We start from the raw sequence: 11,981 nt of genomic DNA on the forward strand, positions 1-11,981 counted from the left end.
GACAAAGGCTCCAAGTTTATATCTGTAAAGGGTTCATAGCTCCCTCATGGTCATTTGAAGAGTAAAAGTAAATAAGATCACATAAGAGAAGTCATGCATCCCACAGTGGGCACCATCCCATAGTGGGCACGCTAAAAGCATCTCTTTAAGCCTTCACCTAGCTAGGTACCCCTTCTTAAAAGGGCTATCTCATCTCCTCCCATTTAATCCCTTAGGGTAAGAAAATGCATGTAGTTCTTTCAGTACATTTAGTAAACCATAAAACATATATACTTATATATGGAATCTGAAAAATAAAATAAGTTAGTGAATATAACAAAAAAGAAACAGACTCACAGATATAGAGAATAAACTAGTGGTTACCAGTGAGGATAGGGAAGGAGGAAGGGCACGATAGGGGCAGGGGAAGTAAGAGGTACAAACTACAAGGATATATAAATGAGCTACAAGGATATATTGTACGACACAGGGAATGCAGCCAATATTTTATAATAACTACAAGTGGAATATAACCTTTAAAAATTGTGAATCACTGTGTCATACACTGGAAACTTATATAATACTGTGCATCAACTATACATAATAAATAAACTTGAATAAACTTTAAAAAAAAAACAAAAACCATAACCGTAAACCATTAGAAGGTACCAGTTTCATTTACTGGAATTATAGAAGTAATTAGGAATTTTATAAATATTTTATTCCTGTTTCTAAAGAAAACAGATCTTGAATTCTGTCCCCTATTTTTTTAATGATATGTCCAAAGTTAAGTTGTCCATAATATAAATCAGTCTGACCTGCTGGTATTCCACTTGCTGCAAAAGAATAAGAAAGACAGTGTGTGAAAGAGCAAACTGCTATAAAAGAAAGTCAAAGTAGAAACTTCCAAACCTTGCCAGCAGTTAGTTACTATGGTGTTGCTGTGGGAGCAACCACAAATGAAGCAGAAATGTTAACCTCAGCAAGTTTCAAAAGAATACTACTGATAGTTTTTCACAGGTTTATTCCTGACCCAAGAGCAGTCAGGCAACGCTCATGAAGAAATGAGCATGTATGTTAACTACAGTTCAATAAAAATTAATTAATTTTTAATAATTTGAAAAATGGGTGCATATTATGATTGTAAATAATACCTAAATAAATTTGATTTTTTAAAAAGGAAAAAAAAAGAAATAAACTGCACACAATTATTTTTTATCACAACTGTACATTAAGAGCTGTATTTGCAAACTACATAAGCATGGCATAAACCCACAAGGACAAGACAGCTTAACATAATTTTGGGAAACAGAAAGCTGACAGAGAAATAATAGCTTAGCAGAGGGAACACTGACACCTAAGTGCCTGCAGAAAGTGATTGCACCGAGAAACGAGCAATGACACCTGTAATTCTAGAAATGCTCAGAAATTGGAGGTCTTGATACTTCAGAAAAGCAAGAGGCCTAAAAAAAAGAGACTGGCTAAAAGTCTATACAAAAAAGCAATTAGCAATTACATTCCAATAAAGAGCTTAAAAAAAAAAGCAATTAGGGCCCAGGTGTGCCCCCTACCTAGAGCAATGAGTGACCACCCCACCCCCACACTAGAGGAGGGCAGGAGTTTATTATCTGGAGAGATTAAACCCAACAGCCTCTGGACTTGGGACCATCAGGCACCATGGGAAGTGGAAGTGAGGTACAAGACAGAAAACATGGCCACCAAATGAAACCCTCAAATGCAACAGTGAGACCCCAAACTACTTTTTTCTGTCCAGTTTTCACCAGCAAACATTTATCTGAATACATTCCCTCCTTCCCTCACCAGGAGGAGTTGGGGGATCCAATTTTTCCTCTGATAAAAGGCCTCAGATATGGAAAAGGCAAAACAAGAGAGACAGTAAACAGATCAGTGGTTGCCAGGGGTTTGGAGAGGAGGATTAAGTGAACTGGGAAGTTTTTAGGGCAGTGAAACTATTCTGTATGATGCTGTAACAGTAAATACATGACACAATACATTTGTCAAAACCCACACAATTTTATAGCACAAAGAATTAATCTTTTTTTTTTTTTTTTGGCACACGGGCTTAGTTGCTCTGCGGCATGTGGGATCTTCCTGGAGCTGGGATCGAACCCGTGACCTCTGCATTGGCAGGCAGATTCTTAACCACTGCGCCACCTAGGAAGCCCACAAAGAATGAATTTAATGTATGTGAATTTAATATTTAGGATGCAATGGGAATGACAAAATAACAGTATTACAAATGTATGAAATAGCCTCACTGAAGCGGATGGGAAGAAAAGATGCTGACCTGAGTAGCTTTGGAAATGAGTAAGTACTCTGGTTGATAAAGCTGTTTTCCCCAAGAGCATGGCTTCATAATTCTGAAGCCACTATACACATACGTCATCTTTCAGTATCCGTGGGGGACTGGTTCCAAGAGCCCCCGTAGATACCCAAATCCACATATGCTCAAGTCTCATATAAAAAAGCATAGTACAATGAATACAGTTGGCCCTTCATATGCACAGGTTTCAAGTCTGCAGATACAGAGGGCCGAATGTATACTGGAATTAGACAATCAAGTAAGTGGAGGGTGGATGGCAGGAGGGAGTTTTCTCACTGCTAGAGTGGGAGACTACAGACAAGCAAGGAGAAAGGCTAGAATGATCCATGTTCTGGATTAGAGTTGAGGCCATCAGTATAAACTCATGATTAGTTTAATATACAGATGTGTATATATATACACACATACACACAATATATATGTACACATAAATATTTGTAGATACATGTATGTACATAAGTTGGTCTACTTATATATATCTCCTTGCTCTGTGAGCTGAGAGACCCTAGAAGCAATGATACCCAGTAGCAATGAGAATACCTAGCACTCAGATCTGGGTTTCTAATATCATTCTGCAAAAAAAAAAAAAGAAAGAAAAAAAGAAAAGAAAAGAAAAAAGAAAAACCAGGGCTCCTTGGAGAAACGTCTGACTCTAGAGCTAGGCAGAGTACCGATAAGATGAGTCTGGAGCATTTTGTAGTGCTAAGAAAGAAAAAAAAAAAAGAATGCTAAAAAAAAACACAGCAACAACAAAAACAAATGATGGGGATATGTCAAAGGGACACAGGGCCAACTGAAAGAGCTTGCAATAACAAAAGCTACAATTTGAGCAACAAGATAAAGTATTATTGGGTTATAACCCAAAGTACAAAATAAATACCCATCAATCTATACTAATATAAATAAATAATTGAATGAATAAATAAATGTGGGAGAAAAGGTAAATGTCCCATGCAGAAGAATTCCAAATAATTTATGTAGATATCCCCCCACCTCTAAGGAGTGGAGCATACACCCCCAGTCCTGAAGTGTGGGCTGTGCATGGCAACTTCCTTCCAAAGCATGTGGCATGGAAAGGCAGTGGGGAGGGGGAGGGGAAAGTAACTTTACAGTGGAGAAAACTGATGAACACTACCTCAGCCAGATGATCAAGGTTAACATCAACAGGGAGGTCATGTTGATAGTATGTACCTTTGACATAATGTGATGAGTAGTACTGGAGTAACCCATAACTCCAGTCTAATCCTAAGAAAAACATCAGACAAATCCCAATTGAGGGACATTCTGTAGAATACATGAGTAGTCCTCCTCAAAGCAGTCAAAGTCACCAAAAGCAAGGAAAGCTTGAGAAACTGTCACAGTCAAAAAGAGTCCAAGGAGACATGACAACTAAATGTAATGAAGTATCCTGGATGGGACTCTGGAACAGAAAAAGGACACTACATTAAAAACTAAGGAAGTCTAAATAATCTGTGGACTTTAGTTAATAATAATGTATCAGTCTCGGTTCATTAACTATAACAAACCTACCACACTAAATGTAAGAGGTTAACAATGGGGGGAACAGGGTGGGGGGTAAGTGAGAACTCTTCATACTATCTTTGTAAACATAAAACTACTCTAAATTTTTTAAAGTTTATTTTTAAAAAAACCCTATAGATGCTGATATTTGAGGAATATACCAAAAAAGTCAGCTTATACCCCACATAGCCAAAGCAATTATGAGAAAGAAAAACAAAGCTGGAGGCATCACATACATGATTTCAAGCTGTATTACAAAGCTATAGCAATCAAAACAGTATGGTACTGGCATAAAAACAGGCACATATATCAGTGGAACAGAACAGAGAGTCCAAACAAGGGTACCAAGCATACACAATGGGGAAAGGACAGTTTCTTCAATAAATGGTGTTAGGAAAACTGGATATCTACATGCAAAGGAATGAAACTTACACTACACCATTCACAAAAATTAACTCAAAATCAATCAAAGATTCAAATACAAGATCTGAAGCCATAAAACTCCCAGAAGAAGAAAACACAGGGGAGGGACTTCCCTGGTGGTGCAGTGGTTAAGAATCCGCCTGCCAATGCAGGGGACATGGGTTCGATCCCTGGTCTGGGAAGATCCCACATGGCGGAGCAACTAAGCCTGTGCGCCACAACTACTGAGGCTGTGCTCTAGAGGCTGAAAGCTACAACTACTGATTCTGCATGCCACAGCTACTGAAGCCTGTGCACCTAGAGCCCATGCTCTGCAACAAAAGAAGCCACCGCACTGAGAAGCCCACGCACCACAACAGAGTAGCCCCCACTGCTGCAACTAGAGAAAGCCTGCATGCAGCAATGAAGACCCAATGCAGTCAATCAATCAATCAGTAAATCTTTTAAAAAAAAGAAAAGAAAACATAGGGGAAAAGATCCTTGACATTGGTCCAGGGGGTGATTTCCTAGGTAAGTTACTAAAACACAGGAAACAAAAACTAAAATAAACAAGTGGGACTACATTAAACTAAAGAGCTTCTGCATAGCAAAGGAAATAATCAATAAATTGAAAAGACAATTACAGAATGGGAGAAAATATTCGCAAACCATATATCTGATAAAGGACTAATATCCAAAATATATAAAGAACTCATACAACTCAACAGCAAAAAAAGAAAATAATCCAATTATAAATGGACAAAGGACCTGAAGAGACATTTTTCTAAAGAAAACATAACAAATGGCCAACAGATATATGAAAAGATGGTCACCATCACTAATCATCAGGGACATGCAAATCAAAACCACAGTGAGAGTCCACCTCACACCTGTTAGGATGGCTTTTATCAAAAAGACAAGCGATAACAACATTGGTGAGGATATGGAGAAAAGGAGATCCTTGTGCACAGTTGGTGGGACTGTAAATTGAGACAACCATTAGGGAAAACAGTATGGCAGTTCCTCAAAAATTTAAAAATTGAATTACCATATGATCCAACAATCCCACTCCTGGGTATACATCCAAAGGAACTGAAATCAGTATCTCAAAGAGATATCTGCATACCAATGTTCACTGCATCTTTATTCACAATAGCCAAGATATGGAAACAACCCAAGTGTCTGTTCAGGTGGATAAAGCTGACTGGATAAAGATGATGTGGTATATATATATATATATATATATACCACATCTTTCTCATGGCTGATAATACTCTATTTTATATATTTTAGCCATGAGAAAGAAGGAAATCCCGCCATTTGGGACAAGATAGATGGACTTTAAAGGCATTATGCTAAGTGAGAGAAATCAGGCAGAGAAGGACAAATACTGTATGATCCCACTTATATGTGGAATCTAAAAAACTGAATGTGCAAAAACAGAGAGTAGAATGGTAGTTACCAAAGGCTGGGGATGCGGGAATTGGGGAGACAGTAAAGGTACAAACTTTTAACTAGTAGATAAAATAAGTTCTGGAGATCTAGGGTACAGCATAATGATTATAATCGATGGTACTGTATTATAAACTTTAAAATTACTGAGAGACTAAATCTATTCTCAACATAAAAAAGAAATGATAGGACTTCCTACCTGGTGCACTAGTTAAGAATCTGCCTGCCAATGCAGGGGACACGGGTTCGAGCCCTGCTCTGGGAGGATGCCACGCTCTGGGAAGATGCCACATGCCACAGAGCAACTAAGCCCGTAAGCCACAACTATTGAGCCCATGTGCCACAACTATTGAAGCCCACACGCCTAGAGCCTATGCTCTGCAACAAGAGAAGCCACTACAATGACGAGCCCACGCACCACAATGAAGAGCAGCCCCTGCTCTCAGCAACTAGAGAAAGCCTGTGTGCAGCTCAAAGACCCAATGCAGCCAATAAATAATTTAATTAATTTTAAAAAAGATATATGTGACATGATAAAGGTATTAGCTAATGCTCCTGAAGTAATCATATTGCAATATATAAATGTACCAAACCAACATGCTGCATACCTTAAAATTAAACAATGTTACATGTCAATTATTTCTCAATTAAAAAAAAAAAGCCAGCTTATGATTCAATCAACCTGCATCAAAACCCAAAAGCCTTACCCATGTAAATAGATCTTCCTATTAACTTAATTCCTCACTTTCTTTCTTTTCTTTTCTTTTTTTTTTTTTTTTTTTGGCTGCACTGTGAGGCATGTGGGATCTTAGTTCCCTGACCAGGGATCAAACCTGTGCCCCCTGCAGTGGAAGCACAGAGTCTTAACCACGGGACTACCAGGAAAGTCCCATAATTCCTCATTTTTAAATATGAACATAGCCAAAGACTATTAGACACTCAAGAAAAGTTTCCAACGCTAAAGGCAGAAACCAAACAAGAAAAAAAAAAAATGTAGTATAAAAACTTAAAAATTATATCTTTAGGGAAATAAGATATTGATTGCATCCATGAAACAAGAACAAGATGATAACTAAAAACCAGGATGGGAGCAGAGCGGACAGAGAGGAACAACATGACACTTTTAAAAAAATTCAGTACTTTTTTCCCAGCAAGAGTTTTAAGCTCAAAGAGAAATTTAACTTTAAGCCATAACTGATAAAAAGCTTATATGAATCCATAGAGAACATCCTAATAAAACTTTGGGGAATAATTAAAGGTGTACCCTTTAACACATTTTCAATATTTTTTGATGGTATTAAACATTCATATTCTCTGGTTACATTTTACAGCACTCAATTAGCTTTGGGTGGTTTAAAATTCACTAATAAGATAATGGCCTCTGAGAAATACTATACAGCTATACTAGGATTGTCTGTAGATGAAATAAGGATAATACACACATGCATACATTGTAAACTTTGCTGTAACAATACAAGATATGATGTATTAGGTTGATAAGGGAAGAAGAGCACTAGCTTAGGAAAATAAGCAAGAGAAGCTAGAAAGTTTTAAGCTCAAGGCAAGATTTATAGTTAAAAGAATATATGAAAATACATGAGTTCTAATATTACTAAAAATTTAAATAACAGGAGTCGGAATTGATAATTCACCTTGAAATCTCTTATGTGAATTTGTATATATAATTGAGTTAAAAAGTCACGGTATATGGACCAGGTGGTGATGAAACTGAATCACTGTGCAGAACTTAGGAGACTAAATCATGGGAGGTTTTTCTTCTATCATCTCAAGGTAGACTCTTCTAGTGGCTGACAGCCTCCAAAAAAAAAAGGCCAGCACTGAAAGCATCTACTTTCTGAGAACTAGGGACTGTCAGCTGTTAGAATGTTAATATTCTCAAAGGAACCTTCCTACACTGTTGGTAGGAATGTAAATTGGTACAGCCACTATGGAGAACAGTATGGAGGTTCCTTAAAAAACTAGAAACAGGATAACCATATGATCCAGGGATCCCACTCCTGAGCATATATCTGGAGAAAACTGTAATTTGAAGAGATACATGCACCCCAATGTTCACTGTAGCACTATTTACAATAGTCAAGACATGGAAGCAACCTAAGTGTCCACTGACAGATGACTGGATAAAGAAAATGTGGTAAATATATACAATGACTATTACTCAGCCATGAAAAAGAATGAAATAATGCCATTTGCAGCAACACGGATGGACCAAGAGTGAAGTAATGGATGGATACTAAGTAAAGTAAGCCAGACAAAGACAAAATATATGATATCGCTTATATGGAGAATCTAAAAAAAAAAAAAAAATGATACAAATGCACTTATGTACAAAACAGAAATAAACCCACAGACACAGAAAACAAACCTATGGTTACCAAAGGGGAAAGGAGCAGGGAGGGATAAATTAGGAGTTTGGGGTCAACATGTACACACTACTATATATAAAATAGATAACCAACGAGGACCTACTGTCTAGCACAGGGAACTGTACTCAATATTTTGTAATTACCTATAAGGGAAAAGAATCTGAAAAAGAATATGCACACACACGCACATATATACATAACTGAATCCCTTTGCTGTACACCTGAAACTAACACAACACTGTAAATCAACTATACTTCAATTTAAAAAAAGAAGTGAGAGAATGCCAACATTCTCAAAATAAGCAATGAAAGTCTTACCTTCTTTTCCCCACATTGCTATACTCCCCTTTATTCTTCTGAATTCTGTGGCTCTTTCTTTTCAAATGTGTATCTGAATCTCTTCTCAGATGTAGACATTACAGTGTTTATTGTTACTCCTCTTATTTTCAAAGTGAAAAAAGGAACTATCAAATAATGAGCTCGAATAAATGAAAACTATCATAGATAAAATTAAATTTTCAATAGGTTAGAAGACAGAGTTGGAGAAATTGCCTAGAAAGTAGCAGAAAAGTCATGAACATAATTTTTAAATAATTTTTAACAACGAAAAGGAACAATAGCTATATCAAAAGAGAAATGGCGAAAAGGAATGATTTAAGAAAGGAGTGATTTAAGGAAGCTAAATCCTCACCTAATGTAACAGGAAATCAGCAGCTAATGCTTTAAAATGATGACTCAAGAGATAGTAGAGATGTATCAGGCAGAGTCAATGAGGTAACTATTAGAAGAAATAGATAATAAAATCGAAAGTGCTTGTTTCTGGTTTTTAAAGCTATTTATATATTCTTTTGACAAAAATTAATTTTTAAAAAATGGCTTAAGCTTACCCGGCTTATGTATATAAAGTTAGAGGTAAGTTAATGTGCAGAAGTGTGGCTTAGGGGAAAGTTCTTATTTCCAAGTGAGCTTTTCTAATTTATATTATATACTACTTTTCAATACATGTGATCAACCTGTATTTATCAGTTTTTAGAGAATAACAATGAGTGATAAACATGCTAAGAAAATGAAAATGCAGCTGTTGAGGAAATAATAAGGCAATCTGCAAACACTACAAATCACTTAAGGAACTTTTAAAAATATGTATGATCTCAACCTAATTACAAGCACTTGAGAAAAAAGTTCCCCAGCAGGGAATAACCAGCTCCACTGTACTTTACGGGTGTGTCAAAGAGCAGTTCAAAGTAGTTACTGAGGTTATAAACCTTTCCCAAGCCTCTATAAGCACCAGGGGCTTTTCCAGGGCCTGGACTGTTTAGGGAGCACATGGTATTGAATCAATGGCAGATTCTAAGAGTGTAGCCTTAAAGGACTTCAAAAATGCCTCAAGTTAAATTTGCCAAAAGTAGCTTCTTAAATTCAGTCTTCGAAACCCGAAACCCAATCCTATTTCAAAAGCTTTTTTTCCCCTCCCTGGCATCTTTTTGCCCATAAAAGACAACTACTGTTTTTCATCTCTGTGTGGAACTGTCCTACCATGTTGAGTGACAGGCTTTTAGATAATAGCGCTAAAACTCAGAAGCATGTTTGTAAACACTGCTACCTCTGTTCAAGTTTCTGTATTTTACAACCTTTGAAATAGAGAAGGGAAATAGTCTAATTCATTTATCCATTTGCTTCTCCTATCAAACCACAACTTTTCATTACATCCCCATAGGTTTGTTTTGAATTGGACACACGAAGAAGGACTGCATCATAATTACTGACTCCCAGTTCTGAGCTGTAAGACTCTCTGGGGATTTGTGATGATAGTTTGGTTTGTGATTCACAGTAAGTCATTTTTTAAAAGACCTAATTCCATTTTGTAGATTCACACTCATCCATAAATACAAGGTACAAAGCATTACAAGTTATTGGTTATTATTGTTAACAGTTATGTACTAACCACATTTTACTAAATTACCGAGATCTGTACTGATGGAACTAAAGTCAGCATCTAAGCCTCAGTCCATAACCAATGCTGATGTTCAGCTGAATCCACAATAGTCCAAGGACGGTTTTCAGGCAAATATTTCAAAACCTCTTAGAAAACTGCTAGGAAAAAAAAAAAGTTGTGTTTTCAAAAGATTGAAAACATGACCTTAGTTGAAATGTATGCCTTGAACTTAGCTTGCCCATAAGCCCACAAAGATAAGTGACATGTCAAACTTGTAGCAGAGAAGGAAGACCTATCTTCACAGTGACAGTTTTAAACACATTGCAGAGAATTATTCAGGGCCACTCCAATTATATTTTTCCTTTATTTCACCTGATTTCATCTTTCTTTAATCTCTTTTGCCTAACCACAGTGCTCTCCCTCTCCCACAGAGATGGGAAAGGCGAAAAGTAAACTATCACTAGTATTTATAAACATTCTTTAGCTCAATGTTCAAGCAGTCCTTCCCTTACAGCACCCCTACCCCCACTCCTCTTATCTGAGGTTTCGCTAACATTTAACTTCCAAGTGTCTTGCCTAAGTGTCTTCTCTGACTTAATTCTGATTTCCAAACTGGATAAAGTGAGAGAATTAATAACCCCCTAAGTGATGTATCTCATCATTTAATACAGCGAGATCAAACCCATTATCCAGTTCAGTTCATGGGTATTTCTTGAGACCATCTGTGTAAGAAAAGACTGCCATGGTGTAAGTCATAGTGGAAGAAGTTCTAAAAGTTAAAGTTGCTAAAAAATGCAAAATATCAAAAGAAATATGCCCTTCCAGGCATTTCACTCTGATTATCCACACGCAAGGGAGAAATACAGTCAGTGCCACCTGTTCAGCCTTTATTTCTATGAAGGCAAAGTTCAGAAGAATAAAGATTGCTATTGATTAAGTATCATCTGAACTCTGAACTGCTGAAGAAAAAGTCAGATAGAGATGACTAACTGCAAACTTGTCTATTCCTTGACCCAACTGCAACCAAATGAATTTAATCCCTAGTCTGAAGTCAGCCTCAATTTAGCAGTTGCTCAAGAAATTAGCTTAGTTTTTCAAGTGACCTAAGAGCTAATTCACGGTCCAGAATGAACCCAAACCTTCAGGTTCACTTATAAAACACTCCCTGTATACCATGTCTTGTGCTAAATAGCATCTCATCACATTTAACCTCCTGAACAACTCTAAGTAGGTGTTATTGTCCACCTTTTTCAGATGTGGAGACCAAGCCATAGAGAGGATAAGGCTACTGAATTGGTAGTGATGAGAGAAGCTAAACCAAGATCTGTCCAACTCCCAAGCCTATGTCCTTTAGCTTCTTTTAGCTGTTTCCAACCAAGGTTTACAACTTTATTGGACAGGGACTTCCTAGGTGGCGCAGTGGTTAAGAATCCGCCTGCCAATGCAGGGGACACAGGTTCGATCCCTGCTCCAGGAAGATCCCACACGCCTCGGAGCGACAAAGTCCGTGCACCACAACTATTGAGTCTGCGCTCTAGAGCCCGTGAGCCACAACTATTGAGCCGACCAGCCACAACTACTGAAGCCCTCGCACCCAGAGCCTGTGCTCTACAACAAGAGAAGCCACCAAAATGAGGAGCCTCTGCACTACAATGAAGAGTAGCCCCTGCTCTCCACAACTAGACAAAGCCTGTGTGCAGCAACAAAGACCCAATAAATAAGTTTATAAAAATAAACAAAAAAACCCAATTTTATTGGACACGGAAAGGCCACTATGCATCAGACTGGCCTTTGGACAAGGGAAGACCACTCACTCTATGTAAAATAGCTTACCAACCACTACCACTCTCTTCCCTTATTTTACTTCTTTCTAGCATTTATCTCTAAAATCACATCTATTAATTTCACATTCCTTTGCGCTTCTACTGTATTCCAGGCACCACAGATATGGCAGTGAACT

Source organism: Hippopotamus amphibius, chromosome 5 (assembly GCF_030028045.1).
Source record: "Hippopotamus amphibius kiboko isolate mHipAmp2 chromosome 5, mHipAmp2.hap2, whole genome shotgun sequence".
Taxonomy (NCBI): domain Eukaryota; kingdom Metazoa; phylum Chordata; class Mammalia; order Artiodactyla; family Hippopotamidae; genus Hippopotamus; species Hippopotamus amphibius.